General features: G+C 38.8%; 1 long non-coding RNA gene across 5 annotated transcripts in view; it reads right to left on the minus strand.

The window, feature by feature from the left end:
- Positions 1 to 18868, minus strand: part of LOC140896221 (uncharacterized) — a 70219-nt gene that overhangs the window by 11249 nt on the left and 40102 nt on the right. For 2 of the 5 annotated variants that reach the window (XR_012154468.1, XR_012154465.1), the window contains exons 1-2: positions 6863 to 6982; positions 2259 to 3121 (exon numbers count right to left, since the gene is read on the minus strand). The exons of 1 other annotated variant lie outside the window; for it this stretch is intronic. This is a non-coding gene — a long non-coding RNA (uncharacterized LOC140896221). Of the gene's footprint in view, positions 1 to 2258; positions 3122 to 6862; positions 6983 to 18868 lie in introns of those variants that run through there. 2 more of the 5 variants (XR_012154467.1, XR_012154466.2) reach the window with 1 other exon arrangement.

Here is an 18868-nt window from a genome sequence, read left to right on the forward strand (position 1 = left end):
AAACAATTTTTAAAACCAGGATCCACTTCTGCATGGATGGCGCTAACTAAAAATCAACAGTTTTCCAATTTCTTTGCTATACCAAGTGATAGACATTTTCATTTCATTTTCAAAAAGATGTTTGAGAAATATAATTGATTTGAATGACAGAATCAGAGCATGAAAGATTTGTCAGTCAAAACAATGCCACCCCATAAACTGCCCTTAACAGCTCTTTTCTCTTCTCTGATTGGAGAAGAGAGTTGCTCAAATTAATTTATGGGGCAGCATCTGTTTGACAGGCACATGTGTGATGGGTTTCTGAACACATTGAGTCTGTTTTTAAATGTTCTCTCCTAAAAAGATTTTGGATTTATTTTTAACTTTAACCTTATAAAAATGTAATTGCGCAAAAAATTCTTACACCAAAGAAAGACTTTTATTTAAATCCCAGTTTCAAAGGAATTTAGCTATGACCTGGATTTTAATTTTCTTAAGGATTTTACTAATGCCTGGGGAAGGGAAAAATCTGATACATTTCAGCATATTAAATACCAGTTTGTGTCAAAGCAGTCATTACACTTCTACTTCACCTGATTACAGTACAGTGATATAGCATGGGGTACCACTAGATGTTTGGTATCTTTAGCTAAGCTAACATTAGAATAGGACTTCTATATTTCCATTATTGGAACATGCTACAGTAAAAGCAACCTAAATATTGTTGGATTTTGAAACTGCTTAATTATCCTGTCGGTGGTGCAACATTATTCAATTTTACATTACAATTCTTTTCCTGAAGACCTAACTTAGATTCAAATAAACTGTTCGTTTTTGGCAACCTAAAAGAAATGGAGTCCTTGTAAAAATCAGACTTTGGAGTGAGGAAGTTGGCGATTTTTTTCATTAGTTTCATAGGGCTTATTGTTCCTATTTGGGAAACTTTATAGCTGCAATCACCTACAGCTAGAATCTGATTTTTACTGAGGAGCCATAATAATTATACTAAGTACTTTCTATTTGTCACTGATAAACAGCAATCCTTGAACATCATGTAAGGAAAGTAGAAACTTTTATATTGTGGTTTAGTTTCCAAGACTTCATGGTTTGACTTCTCAGGGAGAGGTATACGCTTTTCATTTTAAAAAAAGACCCCTAGGTTTTGCATGTAAGCAAATCACACATTATTAGACATATTCATGGAAACCAGCATAACAAATATGGAAGGATAGATGACCATGAGAAATGGATCTTTCACAAAGTGGCAATTCCTTAAATAAAGTATTTTGCTAAGAAACTTAAATATGACTTACTGGGAACTGAAGGTTGGCAAATTTAACTAAAAAACAAACCAAAACCTTTCAGTTCAGTTGTGGATTAGCAATTAATGCTCTGAAATCCACAGGCTATGAGTATCTGCGCTGTTATAACCCTAAAAAAGGAACTATACATTTTGTGTTTTTCAAAGGAAGATCTTAATCATCTCTTTGTGAACTACGAAACCCCTTGTTAAAAGTGTGGGCCCAATTCTTCCTCAAAGGAGTAGTCCATTGGACTAAATTCTGTGATCTTTAGTTAAGAAAAACTCACATTGAAGGCAAGAGGAGTTTTGCTTAAGGACTGCAGAATTTGGGCCACTGTCTTTAACAGCTCATGTGAATAAGACACAGTTGCATAAGTGTTTGCAAGCTTGGTCCTTTAGTATGTTTTCCATCTTCATTCCTATTAGCTGTCTTTAATTACACAACCTAAATAAGGTGAGCTGTGCTTCCCTGTTGTCTCTTCCATTTCAACTACAGCACTGTCAGCAAAGAGGTTAGGTTAATTTCTATTTTTTAAAAAGTTTTATTAAGAAATCACCGTGACTAGGGGTCCAGTAGAAAGCTATTAATCTACACATGATGTAAGTATTAGTTCTTTAATAGGATACATATTCTATATCCTTAAGTAAGCTACTAAGAACCCAAATAATTGAAAATACTTTCCGTTAACGTGAGCTCAATAGCAGCACAAATTTGAATTGTTTTACTGTTGTGTTAAATGTGTCCTAGTAACTGTGTTCACATTGGGAAACTACAGTTATACAAATACTGGAATTCTCAGTATTTTTTTGGCACAGGATGCAAGATCCTGGAATTGGAAGTGAAGGAAAAATAATGAAATGTTCCCCCAAAATGCTTATTTGCAAATATGGCAAATAAAGCAATAACTGCTGGACAGTTCAGCTAACCTCTGGATCTAACCTGGGATTGTTGCCAAATAGATAACTGTTCCAATACCTCTCAAATGCTCCAACTTTTCATCCAGATTTTTTGCTTGTTCTCCAGTTGGGTCTATTCTTGACAGAGAGTTGAAATTTAATACTCAGGACCTAATAATCTGAGCTTTTTAAAAAAAAGAAACAAAAAAACCAACAAAACCTACTTATGAGACAATTTTGATTTATGAGGTTCCAGGGCAATTTCCAACTTGGCATAACTCTGTTAATATCAGAGAAGTTATATATCAGGAGGTTAATTTGGCCCCCTATGGTCTGTTCCACACACACACACACACACACACACACACACAACTGGCAAAGGTTTAACAATTTAGCTAAACTCATGCGACTGTGTGTGTGGACATTCTTACATCACTTTAAATTTCTCTTACCTGAGCAAGCTAAGCCAGGTTAAAACTAATAGGAGAGTCCACACACACAGTTGGGGCAGTTTAACTAAGGCGTGGTCTACACTACCAATTTATGTCAGTATTACTACGTCACTCGGGTATGGCAAATCCACACCCTTGAATGACGTAGGTATGCCGACCTATCCTCCAGTATAGACAGTGATATGTTGCTGGGAGGGCTTCTCCACCACCTCCTGGGGAGGTGAAGTACCAAAGCTGATGGGAGAAGCTCTCCTGTCAGGGTAGGTAGTGTCTTCACAAAACGGTAGAGCAGCACATTTGCACTGGTGCCATTGCAGCGCTGTAAGTGTAGACATGACCTAAATCAGTTCTTGATCACATCTGTTGTTTAACTGGTTTTGTTTGTAGACCAGCATTATGACTTTATTTACTGCTCTTCAATAGCTGTCTTTTGACTTCAGTCCTTCTGAGTCGTATGTGCCAGTACAATCCCTAGAGTTGTCCACTGTAGCTGTTAATATAAAACCAGAAATAAAATAAATTGAAAAGGTATTGCATCGACTTCAACCTGACCTTTCTCTCTTTTCTTCACCTGCCCTTACTCCCGCCCATCTGACCTCCCCACCTCCCATCTAGCCAGGGAAAACCTTGCTGCCTATACATATTATTACCCATGGCAGGCTTGCAGAACTCCAGGAGCTTCCAAAAAAACCATCTGGCAGATGGGCTCACCAAGTTGTTGTAAATATATCAATCAATAAATAAATTGATTAGTCCCAATTAGTCAAGCACAAAGGCCTCTGGGCTTGCCTGTTTAAAGTTAATAAAGAATATTGAAGGCTGGAAGACAGAGAGAATAGTTGTTCCTCATAATAAAAATTACAGTATTCTTGTCTTGCTTAGTCCAAGAGAGGGGCAGCTAAAGCCAGTCATTCATTTTTTAAGTGACCAATTATGGAAGGGACAAAAATGAAGTGTAGGAAATAAGCAGCTGCCAAGTGAGGAAGATGGTCTTGTGGTTAAGGCACTGAGGGGATGTGGAGTCAGATCCTGACTCTGCCATCTCCCTCTGTTGCTTGATTGCGCTATGCCTCAATTTCTCAGCTGTAAAATGGGGATAACAGTAGTGCCCTATCTCACGGAGAGGAGTGGGATGATTATATTAATCAATGTTTATGTGGTGCTAAGATATTGTGGTGATGAGCACCATAGAAAAGCCTATGAGTAAAGAAAAATTTTGTGGGATCAAGAATTCCTCTTTATAGAACTGTTTGCTGCTGTAACTGCAATTCATCTTGCAAAAAGCCTTGTCTAACCAGCGTATCAGTTGTCATAATGCAGCAAGTAACATAGTAAAAAGGAAGTACAGAAGGTAAAACTTTATACAAGATCAGGTAGATTGAGTTAAAACTGTTATGGGTGAGCACTGTTGGATTCAGATTTTTGTGTATGTCACAAAGAGGAAATATTTAAAGAAGCTGGAGTTTAACAGCTTATCTCTTTTCTTTGAGGGGAAATAGAATTAGAATCTGCTTGTGTTTGGCCAGGGCTTTAGAATAATTTTTATTATTAGAATTACAAATTAGGCCTCTGGGCACTAACTAGAATATTATGAAAAACATAACTAACAAAGCTAAACATGGCCTAAAATCTATTACTGTGAGGAGTACCAAAATACTGCCCCTCCACTCCTAAATGGGTCCCCTGGCACTAATATTATACCTCCAAAACTGACTTAGTACTTGAACCAGAGCCACTACTCTTGGTTTCCATCTGCAGCTGGCAACTCAGGCTATGTTGGCTGAATGTTGACTAGCACAGGTGGTAGATCTCTCCGGCTGCAAATTTGCTCATTCTCATTAGCTGTATAATAAACTCTGAGCCTTTCAGCAGTGGTGAAGTAGGAGGGAGAATAATGGAACTTTTCTTTTGTTGTTCAACAGTATCAATGGTTTCGTCGAGTTGGCATGGAGCAATTGTACCAAGCAGGGTTCCCGGAGCAGCAAAGGTGGTACCATGTTCCACCAGACACCAGCTCTGGTTTATTTGACAATGCACAAACTGGAAGACCTGTTAGGCTCCATTGAAATCAATAGAACTTTGGCCATTGACTTCAGTGGAGCCAGGATTTCAGTTGTAATGTCAACAAACCAGAGAATCATAGAAATGTAGGATTGGAAGGGACCTCGATAAGTCATCTAGTCCAGTCTCCTGCACTGAGGCAGGACTAAGTATGATCAGTTTTCTTTCTGGTTTCCACTTTTTTGGTACACTTGAATCTCATGAACTAAAGCTATAACTTGGTAAGGGCTTCCATTAGATAATAGATACTTCTATAAAAACAACAAGGAGTCTGGTGGCACCTTAAAGACGAACAGATTCATTTGGGCATAAGCTTTCATGGGTAAAAAACACATTTCTTCAGATGCATCAGAAGTGGTTTTTTTACCCACAAAAGCTTATGCCCAAATAAATCTGTTAGTCTTTAAGGGTATGTCTATACTACTCGCCGGATCAGCGGGCAGCGATTGATCCAGTGGGGATCGATTTATCGCGTCTAGTCTAGATGTGATAAATCAACCCCCGAGTGCTCTCCCGTCGACTCCTGTACTCCAGCACCACGAGACACGCAGGCAGAGTCGACGGGGGAGCAGCAGCAGTCGACTCACTGTAGTGAAGACACCATGGTGAGTAGGTCTAAGTACATCGACTTTAGCTACATTATTCACGTAGCTGAAGTTGCATAACTTAGATTGATCCCCTTCCTCCCCCCGCCCCACAGTGTAGACCAGGCCTAAGGTGCCACCGGACTCCTCGTTGTTTTTGTGGATACAGACTAACATGGCTACCCCTCAGATAATTCTATGTCGGTTCAAATATTTATCTGTAATTGGATGAGTATGAACCAAAGCAATTATCCAAACTACAGGGGACAACACTGCAGAAGAGGCTAAAAGTTAAAGCAGAAGTGTGATGCTTCAGGAATAGGTAACAGAAATTAGGCTAAATGAGACTGAGAGGTACTGCGAAGGCAGCAGGCATTTAGCCAGGGTAAGCAATCCTGAGTATTGCCCTTCAAAGTGAAGCAAAACTGTTTACCAAAAAGGAATCAGCCAACTGTTCAAGATTCTAAATTAATATCATAATTTCTTTGGCAACTTTATGAATTAATATATTTCAAAATATTAATATTAAGTTCAAAATATTAAGCTTCTCCTTTACTTGTTTCAGAGCCCAGAAGACTCAATCCTGCAAACCCTTACTCGTATGAATAGACCAGAGCACAGTTTTCATTATATATCCTTCTCCTCCATTATTTAAAGTCCATTTTTATTTCTAGCTTCTCCGTTATCTAAAAAGATGGGTCAATTCTTATAGTTCGTTGCCTAGTGCTTATTATGGTTAAGGGTTTCTTGAGGTGCCCTGGCCTTCCAGGCCTAGAATTAATGTTTATCCTGTGTTTAAAAAAATATATGGACCAGCTCCCCAGCTGGTGTTATTCTATTTATTTTAATGGAGCAATGCTGATTTACATCAGCTGGGACCCGATCCTTTGCACTGACAAAAATAAGAGCATTTAGAGCTGTGAAATTAGTCCCTACTTCTTTAGGCTGGAGGGAAGTTATTTCATAAGCACAGGTTGTAAAATTCCATGGGCCTAATTCTTTCACACCAGTGTAACTCCACTGAGGACTGAACTAAACCCATTTAATGTGAATTTTGAAACACTGCTTTGTTGTGCTCTGTTGTTTTGTGTGTGACTACCTATGTGTCATACGACGCTAAAAGTGAATAAGATATGGCAAAGCCCTAGTTCATGTCCCTGCCACTGCAAGATTATGCCTTATTGTCCATGTATCTGGGTTCTTTCCAGCTTAGTTTTAAATATACCAAACAGCAGTGCCTCCATCTTCACTTCGTGGGGCACAGCTTTAGCTCCTCTGGTCCTCAGGCTAGTGGGGGCTGGGCAACAGGGTGATAGAAGGGATGCACACTCCCTCTGAGTGCTGTGCAAGGAGAGAGCTCCACTGCAGAAATGTGGGCCAGGGACAGCGCTGTTAGGGGTGTGCAGCCACCCCTTCGAGGTGTTCTGTAGCTGCCTGTCAGTTCACCCGAGGGAACTCCCTGGCTCCTCCTCCTCATCCCACATCATTTAGGTGGGGCAAATTCATGGGCTCCTGGGCTGAGAAGGGCAGATATGGGGACTGCATATTTGTGTGAAGGCTTTGTAGCCATATTAAAGGAGTGTTACCTCCTCAGGATCCAGAAATGTCTCTGAAGGCCAGACTGTTCATCTCCCTTAAGCTCCATGCCAAATCCAAGGGCCCACGATTTGACCTTATCTGTGTGGGTGCTAATTATTCACGCATAGGATCCTGTACACATCTAAAGCATAAGATTATCAGAAAATGTAATCAGTTGTTTTTCTGTCTCTCAGCGACAATATTAAGTACAGAAAGTGCATTGCATTATTTCCTTGAGGGCAGGGATGTACCATGCAAGTGATGCTTTTGGTGAGTGGTGTCATGGTGAGAGAAACCATGATTCCATGTGCCATAAGTAGGTCTTTATTCCATAAACATTAACTATGCCATTGAAAACTGCCCTAGGGCATTTTGATGTGGACACAGTAGCGTTTTCTTTTTTTCAGTATTTAGTTGATCAGGCATCACAACAGTGTATTCTTCTCTTTTGGCCATGCCCTTTTTAGCTTGTTCATCTAATTTGCATGGGATGGGGGAAAAGGCTTTATGGAAAAATAAACTACAGAAGTCAACTCTTTTTTTGGTGTGGCTGTGGTGTGTCCATTCTGCAGGCTTTGTTAGTAAAATCAGCCAAAAAACTATTTACGAGGTGTATATATGGATTTTACAGAGCACATGTTGCTAAAACATTTTCTATAAAGCTGGTGAAATCCTAGCTTTTTTCTTTATCCAAACATGACACTTTGTGTGAAGAAGAAAATATATGTAGGTATGATAGGTTATCACTGGACATGACGTCGGAAATTAACAACATTAATTTTTAGAGGCTTTACCTAAGAAAGGTTTCATTATTACATTTTCAGTTGAATTTCATATGCTTTGTTTTTTCATTTTCTTTAAGAACACCATGATGGGGCATTCACCCCCACACTCACCTGAAAAGGGTTAATGTGGCTCAGAAAGGGTTAAGTAACCCGATAGGCCACACCTGGAGGAGAGTTAGGTTGATAGGCATGCACTGATTGAGGATGGAGTCAGCTAGGCAGTAGCAGGCAGGGCTGGTAAAGCCTAGGACATCAAAGCAGAAGGAAGCTGCACTGTGGAAGTCTGCAGTCGCTCTCTGGCTTAGAGAGAGAGAAGGGAGAAAATGCATGGGGAGAGTAGAAGCCCTGGGATTGTCACCCTGAAGGAGGGTTTACCCAGAAGGATGATGGAGCAGAAGCCAGATAGAGGTGGGGAAGGAAAAAGCTCAGGGAAACAGCAGCAAGATATGGGATGGTGCAGACCTTAGTTACTGATTCAAGGGTCCCTGAGCTTGAACCCAGAGTAGAGGGGGGGCCTGGGCTCCTCTACCAGCCACTGGGGAAGAGGCACTGCCTTGAATTGGAGGACTGCTGGAAACCATACCCAGTCAGCGAATCAGTGAGCTTTGATACCATGGAAGGGAAAAACTATAGTGACCTGGCCGGAGGGTCAAGCCACGAAGAGGAAGCATCCCAAGTCTTGAAGAGGAAGCCCTGCAACTTCTGGAGCATGAGAAGGGCCACAGAGCAAATGAGAGACGAGAAGGGGCATCAGACCCAGGTGGAGCTATTCCCCAGACACAGGCACAAAGAGGCGCCCCCGTGGTGAGTAGAGGACCCCATTACAAACACTTAGAACACAGTATGTTACCAAACTTCAAACCTTGTAAAGAAGAAAGGAAAGTTTCATGATGTCATTCACGCTTTAAGGCTTTGCTGGATCAGGGCCTTTGCATCTAAAATGTTAACACTTCCAAAGCTGATACTTCTGTGTGTTAGTCATGGATTTGTGCAGTGGCTGGAGCAATTTGATGAATCATGAAAAGAGTATTGTTGAATCCTAACAACACACTGGTGGAATCCAAAAACATCTGGCCTGCATTTATCCAACTATGATGGCTTGTGCCTGCATGGCTACATGACTTGCAGTGTGAGAATTGCAGTGCGCACCTACTTGCTGCACTGTAACTGCCCATTTGGATGATGCTGGCATGAATTAAAAGGTACCTAGTTCATGTTAACATGGTCCATGTTAACGTTGTCCTCTTCAGACAGAGCTAGATACCTTTTAGTTTGCACCAGCAATGTCCAGAATTGATTGCATGCTGCAGTTCACACCCTCGTAGTCCACACTGTGGCGTAGTGTAGACATAGCCTAAGATCACTGTGTTCTTTTTGTTTGATATCCCGTCTATTTTGGTATGAGTATTAGAGCTAGGCCCAAACCAATATCCAGATCTTCTGGAAAGTTCAGATCCAAAGCTCAATCCAAAGGTTGGGTCAGCATATGTTGTTACCAGATCTTGAGCAGGATTTCTCCATTGATGGTTGATAAACTGCTGACATTTTTTTCATGAAAAATAGTTTAGAGTCAAGACACTTAGTTAGAATCATAGAATGATAGGACAGAAAAGGACCTCCAGAGGTCATCTAGTCCAGTCCTCTGAACTCATGGCAGGACTAGGTATTATCTAGACCATCCCTGACAGGTGTTTGTCCAACCTGCTTTTAAATATCTCCAATGATGGAGATTCCACAACCTCCCTAGGCAATTTATTCCAGTGCTTAACCACTCTGATAGTTAGGAAGTTTTTCCTAATGTCCAATTTAAATAGCCCTTGCTGCAATTTAATCCCATTGCTTCTTGTCCTATCCTCAGAGGTTAAGAAGAACAATTTTTCTCTCCTCATTTTAATGACCTTTTATGTACTTGAAAACTGTTATGTCCCCTCTCTGTCTTCTCTTCTCCAGACTAAACAAAACAATTCTTTCAATCTTCCCTCACAGGTCATGTTTTCTAGACCTTTAATCATTTTTGTTGCTCTTCCCTGGATTTTCTCCAATTTGTCCACATCTTTCCTGAAATATGGCACCCAGAACTGGACACAATACTCCAGTTGAGGCCTAATCAGTTCAGAGTAGAGCAGAAGAATTACTTCTCGTGTCTTGCTTACAACACTCCTGCTAATACATCCCAGAATGATGTTTGCTTTTTTTGCAACAGTGTTACACTGTTGACTGATATTTAGCTCATGATCCTATGACCCCCAGATCCCTTTCTGCAGTACTCCTTAATAGGCAGTCATTTCCCATTTTATATGTGTGCAACTGATTGTTCCTTCAAGTGGAGTACTTTGCTTTTGTCCTCATTGAATTTCATCCTATTTACTTCAGAGCATTTCTCCAGTTTGTCCAGATCATTTTTAATTTTAATCCTATCCTCCAAAGCACTTGCAACCCTTCCCAGCTTGATATCTTTAATTTTTAATTTCAGTAGGGCATGCTACATAAAAGCTTACAATGGCATGACAAGGCACTTTGCTATTCTATAGCAGATTCTGTAACAGGATAAACCAAAACTCAGGATTCAAACTACCTAAATTTTGAGGAAGTTTGAATCTAGATTCAGATCCAAACCTTTGGGCTTGAGCCTAGCTTGAGAAAGTTGTATTTTTGTTAAACATATTCTTGTATCTATTATAAGCTATCTTAATGAATGTTATGCTTTGGAAAAATAAACAAAAAATAGCATAAAAATAAAGGAGAAAACCTAGGATCTAGAGAGGGGTTTTTAAAGAATAAATTAAAAGCTTTTGATACTAGTGTCATGGTCTTTTCAGTTGTCTTTAATTACCATTCGTCACAGTGCTGTTCATCTACAGACCAATCCAATGTCCATTGAAGTCAATAGCAGTCGTTCCCCTGACTTCAATGAACATTGAATCAGACTTATTTAAAAAAAAAGAAGAAATCATAGGTCACAAAAATTTAATAGATTGTGCAAAAAAAAAAAAAGTAAGTTATCTGGGGAATAGATTGTGCCTTCCTTTATGTTTGTACAGCACCTCACACATGCATACTATCACAAATGAACAGCAACAAAATAAAAGGATATCTTCACTGGCAGCTTTCATAAGAAATGTGTCAGAGGTGGCGATTTTGTTTAGTGGCAGATTTTTGTCTCTCTAAAGAGCTATATATCACCATTTGTGGAGCACAACAGAAGTCTGTTAAGATAGGTGCCTGCCACAAATTTTGAAAATCCTATATTTTATTTGCCTTTCCTCTGTCTTTTCAAAGAATCCATACTTTGGTATCAGCCTTCCTTTGTTCTGATTAAGTTGTAATCATCCAAAACCAGATTCTGAAGCTCCCCCTCCTCCCTCTCCTTTCCCCACAGAGCCTGTGTTTGTTTTATACCCAAATGTGACATTGTACACTGGTGCAATCGAAAAAGGCTACAATGATCAATTGAGGGCCCAATCAAAGCCTAACAGATAGGCAGCCATTCGTCGCTGTTTGATATAAAAGGTGTTTTATTTCTCATCACTTTTTTGTCACTGAAAGAATGCTTCCTACGTGCGGATTAATTAAAGTGTAAACATTAAATATTGATTGATGCATTATCAGCATGGAGCAGTTGCCTCCACTCAGATTGATTCCTGCAGTGATTTATTGTCATATTTGTGGAGTCATTTCACTTGATAACAAAGAGAAATAGGCTGCTACCTCTGCCTTTCTGGCTTGGCTTCCTTCTTTAGCTCAATGCTTCCTCTTACTCTTCTAGTGACTTATTCTAGTTCAAAGAACTAAAACATCTCCATATTACTTTTGAGAAAAGAGTTTTGGGCTTTACAGTTTATCTGGATATTTACTTAGCCAAATTGTTCAGTGCTGAGGATCTCCTGTCTTGAACTGAATGTTTATGGTTAATGCTTTCATTTAGTATATTACAAAAATAGTCTTAATGACCCTGGGTTTCAGACAAAACTTTGCAAATACAAGTTCAAATGATCTTAGTTTAACTAGCTGCCAACTTGGCAGAAAGGTGGACTTTCAACAGAGTAACATTGTTTAGGCTGGTTTTATGGCTAAATTATCCAATTAGTCACTCTGAATGGGAGCACAGGCTTACAATAGCAGATCAATTTGAAGAATTCTGTGGTTTTACTCTCATTTTCTTTTGGGCAAGTGCATAAAAGAGAGGCCTTCAAAAATGACTTCATACTTCAAATTCTGTGCAGTAGTTAAGATAAAGACTGAATCTCTGGAATGGGAGCTGAATGTTTGGGTTGGAAGATCCTTTTTTCATTTGATTTGCATTGGTCTGACGATTGGATGTAGATTCAAACAAGCTAGATGACTGAATAGCTTTCCTCTCCTTCACCCCCCCCCACCTTAAATTCTCATGTTCTTATTCTATGTGTTCATCTGTATCAGAAACTGGCTATTCCATAGCCTGGCTCATTGTCAGATCCATTGCAAACAGCAGACCCTGTCAAAAGGGAGCTGTAGTTCCAGTGTCATATACTAGTTCAGTAATGCAAGATTACTGTATCTCTTCTTTCTGTGTTTTCCCCAGGAGGACTGCCAGTCAGCACATGTACAGCCAGAGACTGACTCTTCTGGCTGCATGGACAGTTCCTGACCCAATCAGCTTAAAAAAAACAAAACCAACACTTATTTGTGGAATCATTTTGTTCTACATGAATAAAACCTACTGTATGGTGGTTAGCATTCAGTGAATTGGGTTAGTCAAAACCTGCTGAAATCAGACTCATGGATGAGACAAAAACAAAACAAACTGTAATAGGAAACTGGTGATCTTCATTCAGCCCAGCAGTGAAACATTAACCTTTAGTCAGAACAGCAACAAAAACTAAGCGGGTGAATAGAAAATAATTCCACTTCCAGAGCAAAGGGGAATCATAAGAGTGGTTCCTTAATCAAACAGCAGCAATGCCAAACTGACTTTCTAAGAATTATGCACCATTTCTCTGAAAAGCTGCTGCAAAAAGTACACAGAACTTCATTTAAAATAGGGGATGGGTTCGTGCATTCCCTCCCTCCCTCCCCTCCCACAATAAAATAAACTGACAGCACTTTATTTAGAACACTCTGCTATTCTCCTGCTAGACCCAGGCTGAAATACAATGTTCTTCCTTTGGATCCCTCCTCCAAACACAGCTTCCCTTCCCACTTTACTCTTAATTCTGGTGACATCTGCTCTGGGCCAAAATTTGTCCCCACTGTAACTCAGGTGCTGACTTCAATGGAATTACATGTACATTTGGCACTTCCCTCTGCATACACAGTGCACACCAATGAAGCTACATAAATAACCACTGTTGCCATGAATGCACACAGTAACTATACTTTCACTGATATAAGCACGGACGTGCTATAAGATTGTACTGAAAACAAAATCTGTTCTTACTGCAGCTATCGTACAGTACTTAGTAATCTTACATTTTATGGGGCCATCCCAGCCTGAAGATTCTAACATGTTATATACTTAGAAATATATCAAATCAAATATTCATTGGCATTTTAGGTAAATAAATGTCTTTCCTCATTCCAAAAATACCGGTCCCTTTACATTTAAAGCTTTTGCAAATGAGGAGTAAAGGCCTAACTAATGTACCATAGGGTTCAGTCCAAATTGTATTAGTATTTGTATGGGCTTGGCACTATATAAATAATAAACACATAAGAGGATACATTCCCTGCCCCAAAGAGCTTACAATAAGGGCCAAATTCTTCACTCAGGCGCACATACAGAACTCCTATTGGGTGAAATCCTGGCCCCTTTTTAAAGTAAATGGCAAAACTCTCATTGACTTCAGTAGAGCCAGGATTTCACTCTTTGTCTCTAGTAGAAGCTGCATGCGGATACACAGGACAAAATTTGGACCTAAATTAGACAGATGTTATACGAGCAAATAAAGTTCAGGCATGCATATGGGCACAGACCGTGCTGGAGAAGACATCGGCACTGGCAGTGAAAGGTGAGTTCTTTGATTGTAATGAAACTTGTGCTGATATAAGCTATCCAGGAAGGTTTTGTTACAGTGGGTGGCTTTTCAGGTGTTTCTTGATCTTTGTTTTAGTTTTCCTGTCTGCAAGTAGGTTAACTGGGTATAGCGGTGTCGTGAACTGTTCAAAGTAAAGAGTTAATATTGTTGCATTTCTGCTTAAAGTCATGGTTTACAGCAACACTGTTTGTAAATTTAATTTATTCTCTTTTAACCCCTATGAATGTTCTTAGAGTTCAACATTGTAAGCAACTAATTAGAATGAACAAACATTAGGAATATGTGGTGAATAAAGGGAACGATGAAACAGATCTCTGTTCAGTAGGCTGTAAAATCATATTATAAAAACAAATTGTATTTTAACACCATTTCTAAACCAAGATCATCTCAGATTGTGTCTCACCTCTGGCCTGATCCTAAGAAAAGCGGAGTACTGAGAAACCGCATTTACTTCAACAGGAGAGTTACATGTTCTCACCACTATACAGGATCAGGCCATAAGTTGTTTAACACTGTGAGATATTCAAGATGTGTAATGAATTATTTCATTGCATGTAGTTTTCGTATATAAATCCAACAGGCTTATTTTTCCTCTATTCAAAGTACATATTCTTGTTATATATCTTCATAGGGAGATTGTCCTGGAAGGGTTTCTCCTGTATTCTGCTAAGCGCTCCCCTTTCGTCATATAAAATTAAATCTATAGTGAAGAGATACCAAAAAGTTGTTTATTAGAGATTTAGAAAGTCCAAGACTGGCCTAGCTGCAGGAACATTGGATGAAAATACATGTTGGTAATGTCTAAGTGTTAATACAGTCGTTAAAGAGCTCCAAATTCTGCAAGAGGGTTGGGTTCGTCTGCGGTTTTTTTACCATAGAAAAAAAGCGATAATATTGTGAATACAAAAGTTATGTTTATCACTGGCTATAAAGCAGACCTGCAGATCTTAGTATTGTACAGCAGAGATTGTCTGCTCTTCAATGGTATTCAGATCCTAATACAAAGCAAAGTATCATGCCAATTTTTTCTTAGAGGGAAGCTATAGTGTATATGCATTTTTCCCCTGAGGTGAATCTAAACATAGGCTTACAAATTCTGTATTTCAAATATGTAATGCCCTACTGCTTTCATGTATTTGTGTAAAATTTGACAAATCAATGCCTTCTACTGAAAATAGTGATATTTCCTTTCCAAAAATGACTTTACCATTTTACTGCGACAATTATAAGTTGCATGAGACTATCTAGTGTATTTCCTGAAATTGTACGTAACTAGTTTTGAAAAGACTGAAACATAGTTTTGAAGTTAGCTAAATGCATATCATCTTTATAACTGCTCACATGATGTTATTTTACAAGTCCTGAAAACTGAATACCTTTGATCATAAATGTGAATTAGGGGGCCATAAATTATAAATTGTAGGATGACCAGCTTCTCCTTATATGTAATATAATTAACTCCAGCCTTCTTCACATAATGTTTATCGTAATAATCATCTTATATACATTAGAATAGCTTAAAGGGTTGCTGTCTCTTTTCCTGTCTCTTTTGTCTCTTTTTTGTTACTCTATGTTGAATATAAGGATATTTTATATTTCTTTTCTAGGTCATCAATGTAGTTTTAAAAATTAAAATGACTGCTTTCTTAATAAAGGGTTTGTATAAATTAACAGGTAATTCTGAATATGATTTATTAAATACATTCCTAATATAAATCCAATTCCTTTTTTATTCAAAATAGCCTTTTAATGATTGCTTTCACCCCATTCTTTTTAACCTTCAGTATTTTGTATCACAGATGATGCATTTTTTGGTTACTTTGATGTGAATATTCTGTTCAGGACTGTGAAATAGGCTGACTAGAGACACTTATTCTACTGAATTGCTTTGCTTTTTACTGCATTCTATTAACATGAGTGGGATTTGGAATTACCAGAGGCTCTATTAGGATAATTGTGGCATTTGGAATTAACAGAGGCGCTATAAGGCTAAATTGTGGCAGTCCAAAAATAAGCTGGCTTCTTTCTTGGACTGTAACTTGTGTTATGACATAAATTAACGTTTCTGTGACCTGTAATTAACTGTGTCTCCTGGTGCTATAAATAAAATATTGCAAACTATAGCATATATCTTAAGGTCTAGTTATCTGTAGGTGTTTTTATTTATAGCTTTTTATATCAGCTAATGACACTACAGAGTTCAGGGGTACAGATGATAAAGAACACAAATAAAATATATGAATGGTTTCTGCAGCCTTATTCCATTTATTTCTTATAGCAGTATCAGAGCTATGTCAAATTCTTCCAATGCTTGGAAATCTCCAGGGTTGGGGTTTAAGTCTTTGATGCAGATAGTAATTCCAGCCCTCACCATTAAAGCTGCATTTTCTAACTGTCCCTTGGTAATTGTTGTGAGGACTTAGACAAGTAAGACTATCCAAAGGCATCACTAAGGTCAAACTGTGGTAGAAAGTGGTCTGATTTTATCCTGGAGATTGATGTTTGTATCACCTTTTTTTTTTCTTTTCGATTCGGCAGCTGGGGCTATAAAATGTACTTGCAATCACCGATAACATGTTAGATCAGACTACAAGTGGAGTAACATGGTATTTTATACAGTGTGTGTAGTTTTACCTAATACAACAATAAATCAGTGAACAGTCAAGGGTGTTTTGTAAATTTTAATGAAAACTTAAGTACTAAAAATATAGTTACTTTTGGATTAAGTCATATAAGTATGAAGGAGTTTCAGTTCTTTAGAACTGGGAGTTTTATTTCAATCCACACACTTTTCAGGAAACCAGCAAAGAAAGGAAGTATTGTCTGGGGGAGAGCAGTAAAATAAGTGACAATGCATTCTGTATATTACAAATATTTAGTCGTTGCACATACATGTTAGCAAATTAAATGGGGGCATGTGCTATTATGTGTCACCGGTAAAGGCAAGTGCCTTCATCAAACACAAAGTGAACATGTCTATATAATTAGATTAAGAACTAACATGGCGAGAATGGGCCCATCTGTAAATTTCCTTAGCATCAGAACTTTTAATGATATCAACAGAATTTTTCAACATGTTCACCATTAGAGCAAGATATAAAAATCAACATTTTCTGTGAAATTCCCTAAATTTTATTTAATGACAGAATTTGTTGCAAAATATATTTAATACATTCTGTTTTCTTTTGAGGCATAGACTACACTTATGGCTGCTCCTCCTGAACTCATTTTATTCCAACTGATGTCAATAAGACATCCATAAATATAATAAATGTTACTTGTATACGTTGCATGAGATGTTTGTAGGAGGAAAATTGGGGTAAAGAAAGACAAGAGCTGAGATACTATAATAATAATAATTAATAATAATAAATATGGTTTACATCTACAACACCTCCTGTCTGAGGCCTGGTCTACACTAGAAAATTAGGTTGCTTTTAACTATATCGGTCAGGGGTGCGAAAAATCCACACCCCCGAGCGGTGTTGTTAAGCCGACCTAAATCCCCAGGCAGACAACACTAGGTCAAAGGAACTCCTGTCAGCCTAGCTACCACCTCTGTGGGAAGTGGATTACCCTCCTATCGGCATAGGTAGTGTCTACACTGAGGTGCTGCAGCTGCACAGGTGTGCTACTGTAGCATTTTAAGTGTAGACAAGCCCTGAGGATGCTGACACATTATATAAACAGCAATGAATTAAGACTCACAATGTCCCTTTGAGACTGGCATTTTTGTTTCTTTCCTGGAGCTTCCTTTCCCATAGCAACAGGATCAAACTGTTTACAGAATGAAAATGCCTATTTGATGGATAAGGCCATTTCATTGCAGGGGCATGAGGTCTTCCTAGGGAAGTTGATAGGTAGAGCATTGGGCCCCAAATCCCCAAAAGATGACGCAGCCAATATAAAACTAGAACTTTCCCTTGGTCTTAGCCCCAAAGCCAAACAGAAGCAGTATAGACTAGACTGCCCATTACATTTCTTCCCTCCAGCCACCGACCCCAAAATATTTTGAGATATAGATACAAATCAAAATATTTAAGTGAAATATCTTATCCAGTAAAATTAGTTCTAACTGTTTGAAGACGTCTCTCCAGTACGTTCCACTTTGGAGTACATTCTGTGAGTAGGATTCTAATTAACCAAGGGATAAAGCAAACTGAACTCTGACATAATATTTCCTTGGCTCCCCAGTGACCAACAATTTTCCTTTACAGTAAACAAAAACTACCTTTTCTTAGCAATAATAGTGAGACTTCCCTGGATAAAAAGAAAGTCCAAGTCAGGAAGTCTGGATAAAATGAGAATCGCTGCTCTTAAATCGCCAGTTAATTTTTAGTATCAAATTTGACCTCAAACGTTTTTGAAAGGTTTGGACAAGGGATATTACCTTCCAGTGCCTTACTGGGATTGAACCCAGAAAATATGAAACACCAGCACAGTAGGCTATTTCTTGTGGCTTCTGCACAGACACAGAAGCAATTGGTGTGTCAGAAATCACACACAGACAAGATTTAGGGCCTGTTTGTGAACTCACTTATACCAGTTCTACATGTGTATGGAGTTATTCTACTGATATCAGTGAAATCAGAATCAGGCCCTTGCAGTGTAAGGGCCAAAAACAGCCCCCACACCCACACAGCCTCACTGAGCTTAAATAATTTAGTGCAGTGGTTCTCAAGCTGTGGGGAGGGCATCACTTGTCACATTGCCTCCCTTACTTCTGTGCTGCTGTGGGTACAGCGCTGCCTTCAGAGCTGGGCACCCAGCCTGCTGCTCTCTGCTCTGCCTTCAGAGCTGGGTGGAGGTATATGTACTTGGGGGGAGGGGGTTAATAATCACATAAGTGTGAGAACCACTGACATAAAGGTATGACTCCTGGTAGAATTTCATACTATACTTTTAGATGCAAGAAAAAAAGTCATCCTCAGTGTAAATGGGCCTAATTCCATTTGTCTTCAGTGGCATCATGCCTGCTTACTTCAGGAATGAATTTGGCCCAAGTAGTTCTGATTATTCAGATAAGCATCTGAACTTTTGCATGTTTTACCTGAGCCAAACTCAAAAACTCATCTCCAGTAAAGAGTGGAGGGTTGTTTTTTTTCCTATCAGAGGAAAAACAAATGGCGATTTTGCTTAAGGCACAGATTATTTTTGTCATCTCTCTTTTAAAGCAACCCATTAGTATAGTACAATAGAGAATCTTGATAAATGA

Source organism: Lepidochelys kempii, chromosome 12 (assembly GCF_965140285.1).
Source record: "Lepidochelys kempii isolate rLepKem1 chromosome 12, rLepKem1.hap1, whole genome shotgun sequence".
Taxonomy (NCBI): Eukaryota; Metazoa; Chordata; order Testudines; family Cheloniidae; genus Lepidochelys; species Lepidochelys kempii.